The sequence below is a fragment of the Podarcis gaigeae genome (assembly GCF_964106915.1).
Source record: "Podarcis gaigeae genome assembly, chromosome: 10".
In the NCBI taxonomy this organism is placed as follows: domain Eukaryota; kingdom Metazoa; phylum Chordata; class Lepidosauria; order Squamata; family Lacertidae; genus Podarcis; species Podarcis gaigeae.
The window spans coordinates 67986721-67991314 of NC_139686.1; positions in this window are offsets into that span (position 1 = coordinate 67986721).

Below are 4594 nucleotides of genomic sequence, written 5' to 3' on the forward strand. Positions count from 1 at the left end.
GGGGGGGCGACGGGGACAAGGATGCAAGCAGAAAATAGTAAAGATGTTTAAAGAACTTAGAATTTGTGGGTGAAAATCTAAGGAACACGTTTCCAAGGCCTAAGTTAAACCAGGATAAGAACAGGGAACAAATGTTCAATGTTTTCAATGCCTTTGTATCAGGTGTAGTAACAATTATTAAACAGCAAAACAACAACACCAGAACTGGCTTATGAATATAAAGGACAATTATACTGGAATAAATATATAACCTCATAAACCTACTAGACAATGAACTAACTAAAGTGCAATGTTCATAACCAAGCCTGGAGGTACTCATAAACATAGAATGAACCAGTGTCTCTCTCGTTGCTATATCGATTATGTATGTAGTAAGTACCGTATTTTTCGCTCCATAGGGTGCACCGGACCATAGGGCGCACCTAGTTTTTAGGGGGGAGGGAATCAAGAAAAAAAATCTTATTTCCCCCCCAGCCCCAAAGAGCAGCGTACAGGCTAAAGAAGCCATAGCCCCGTGCAGCTTCTCCCTGCCGGAGGGGTTGCGCGCAGCTATGGAACAAGCCAAGGCAGCCAGCGGGATCCAGCCCGCTGGCTGTTTTGGCTTCCTCTTTAGCCCCACACAACGGGGCTAAAGCGGAAGCCATAGCCACATGCAACCTCTCCCTGCCGGAGGGGCTGTGTGCGGCTATCCCTGAAGCCTGGAGAGTGAGAGGGGTCGGTGCGCACCGACGCCTCTCGCTCTCCAGGCTTCAGCGAAAGCAACGTGAAGCCTTTGGAGCACGGAGGGAGTGCTCCCTCAGAGCTTCGGAGGCTTAGCGTTGCTATCGCTGAAGCCAAGGAGCCTCCATTCGCTCCATAGGATGCACACACATTTCCCCTCAATTTTTGGAGGGGGAAAAGTGCGTCCTATAGAGCGAAAAATACAGTATGTAATAACACGCTGGAACAAATAAAACGTTCCTCAAGTAGTCGTTCACTGGAAGCACAAAGCCATGAACGTAGGAGCGATTGGCAGAAAGCCTTCTTCAAGTAGTCATTAGCAGGAAGCGCAATGCCAAATGATCAGTCGAAGCCAAATTGATGAGACCTGTTCTCCAGATATTATCCAGGTTTCGCAGCAAACTTCATCAATCAATAATGCTAAATATTACAGAATGGCATTCCGTTACAATAAATGAACGACCACAAACTACATGCAATACCCATCTCATGTTGTGTCTTACCTAATCACCCAACACGGTTCGCTCAAGACAAAAGGTCACACAAAATGCCAGCAGGCACAGCAATTGTAGAAACTAGTAATACCAAACATGTAAATACATTACAGGTGCATAGAATCAATCATCACATTCATACACAGTTAAACCTCTCTGTTATTGCTAAACCAACAAAGGCACAAAAACTGATTATATATAACAACCAAGGTCAAATTTGGTATTCAAACCTTTTGGAAACAAGGTTCCTAGTTGAAATATTAATTTGTACTCTTTTTGTAGCAAGTCTCTTCGTACATCAACAGATCTAAAAGGTAGTTTTTTTAAAGGTCATTTTCAGTATGAGCCTCTTGCTGGAAATGCTGGGCTAATGGGGTGTCTAGGCAAGCATTGCATATTTTGGACCTATTTTCAGAAATTCTAGTCCTGATTGCACGGGTAGTACTACCTACATACAGAAACCCACAAGCACAACGGATAAAGTACACACAGTTTTTTGTAGAACAATTTGTAAACTGTTGCAAAACAATCTTTTGCCCATTTATTGTGTTGGTAAATGATTTCACGGGTAACACAAATCTGCAAGACGTGCAATGACAGCATCTATAACGCCCTTTCAGTGTTGTATGTGGGTCATCATTATGGTACTCAAGTAGATCAGTGTGGGAAAGAACGTCCCTAAACAATCTAATATGCCTTTTGCCTAAAATAGGCACATTTTCACAGCCTGGAATATGGGAAATTGTCCTTTATATTCATAAACCAGTTCTGGTGTTGTTGTTTTGTTGTTCAATGCCTTTGGGTCATTCCATCTCTCACGCCAAGACTTCTTGATATTGTGAGAGGTTGGGACATGAATAAGGAGTCTTGAGTAGCTGACAGTGTGCAGAAAAGTCTCTGCTATGCCCATGAGGATCATGAAAAATCCCACACATTTAGAAAGAGATGCAATGGGATGTGATCCATCCTCTTGTTTTGAACGTTGCCCAGACACACCTCTCGGTCAAAACCCCTAGAGATGCAATTTTAGCTTTTTCACACCGGTTATTGTATAATTGCTTTTCTCTCTCCTCCCAAAGCTCTATCAGTTAATAGAAAGTCAAGAGAAGGACTTTAGTTTAGATCATATTTTGGGTTCCAAATATTTGCCCCATGTTTGCATTTTTTACTTTCCATCTTGAGGACAAGTCTGAACACACAAAGCTCCCTTATACCAAGTCTCAGGATGAGAACAGCTAATGCTTAGTGTTAGAACAGGTAGGTAGCCGTGTTGGTCTGACGCAGTAGAAATATACCGTATTTTTCGCCCTATAGGACGAAACCATAAGGCGCACCTAGTTTTTTGGGGGGGAAATAAAGGGAAAAAAATTTATTCCCCCCCCCAGGTGAGGGGCTGGGGCGGGGGAAGCCCAAGCTTACCCCGACCCCAGCCCCCAGAACAGGCAACTCTCCGCAAGCCGTGGGAGCTCAGCGCCGGGCTCCCGCGCTTTGCGGAGAGCTGCGCGAAGCCTGGAGAGCGAGAGGGGTCGGTGCACACCGACCCCTCTCGCTCTCCAGGCTTCAGCGAAAGCCTGCATTCACCCCATAGGACGCACACACATTTCCCCTTCATTTTTGGAGGGGGAAAAAGTGCGTACTATAGGGCGAAAAATACGGTATACAAAAAATTAAAAAATTGTCCAGAAGCACCTTAGAGACCAACTAAGTTTGTTTTTAGTATGAGCTTTCGTGTGCATGCACAGACTGGCAGCTGCTCTCCAAGGTCCCAAGATATTTTCCAGCCCAGTGACCCCGAATCCTTAAAAAAAAGCAGCATTAGACACTGAAACTAAACTAGGTGCCTTCTGCATGCAAAAAGGATGCTTTTGCGGAGGAGCAACCCCTCCCCATACCTAATCGTTCAACAAGCATCCTTTTTAAAAAGCCGAACCATCTCATTCCTGGAGAAGTTAAAGTAGAAGGTATCAGAAAAAGAGACCTTGGATTTATCCTATATAGGCCCTCCATATCAGTTTGGAGAAGGATGCTCTAAAACATCTAACATCATAGAAATAACTTTTTGAAAATCTTTTGATGTTTCCAAAATGTTTTAGTGTAAGTGCCGCATCCTTGATCCTTTATTTTGGAGTAGTCCTGTTGAAGTGACTGTCATGGCTGATGTATGCCCCATGGAGGACCTTAAGGTCCATAAATAGCAACACCCTAGAGGTCCCGGGCCCTAAGGAAGTCAGATAAGCCTCAACCAGAGCCAGGGCCTTTTCAACACTGTGAAGAGGCTGAATTTTAATGTTTTAATGTTTTAATGTTTTAATGTTGTATTTAAATCTTTTTTTAAAAGTTGTATTTTAATCAACTTGTTTTTATTATTGGTTGTTAGCCGCCCTGAGCCCGGTCTTGGCTGGGGAGGCTGGGGTATAAATAAAAATTATTATTATTATTATTATTATTATTATTATTATTATTATTATTATTATGTATTGCAAGATGCCCTGCATAAGAAGATGGGTCCAGTGCTTTTTTCTGGGGGTACGCATACCCCTAAACATTTTGTGAATCTAAGTTTGGCCTCATTGAGGGACAGAATTTCAATATGAGTAGGAAAATGAGAGTACCCCTAAACATTTTTTTAAAGAAAAAAAAGCACTGGAGGGTCCCTTCTCTTCATTGGGCATTAATGAATTAGGATAATTTCCTTCTTTCTGCTAATAGTCTCACCGAAGGATGGAATTGCAGGACTGCCACTTAAGTAATCATGAAACGGTATTTATAACATCCCTTAAATGTTAGTGTTCCATTTTGCCACCATATAAAAGAGCCAGTGTTGTGTAAAACGGTCAAGAAGGTGGCTTCTACATGGGCTGTGGAGACAAGTGAGGGGCAGATGGGGCTCATCCACCTGGGAAGGGAGCCCATCTAGAAGAAGGAAAACTTCTTAATACATCTAAATACAACTAAAAGCTAGAAGCAACGCAAATATTTAGAATGATCACTTTAAAACAGGAGCAATTGAGAAGAACTAATAACTATTGTAAAGCCATAGTATTAAGGATAGGCCATAATAATAAATTACTGGAACAAGTCAAAATCCCCCCAATTATAACTAATAGGTTTCTTCCTCATGTTTGGGAATTCTCAGTTTACAGAGAACGAACCTTTGGCTGTTGCTTACTGTAAATCTCAATATGACTCCAAACTCACCCACAAACCAAGTTTCAGGTTCCAAAATTTGCTGAAGTGTAAAAACAATGAAAGCCAATAGTGTTCCCTTTTCTCATGATTATTACAGGAAACATTAAAGAAACACACACACACACACATCCTGGCCATTTCAAATTCCAAACTTTTGGCTCCTTTATAAGCAGCCTGCTTCCTTTATTTTT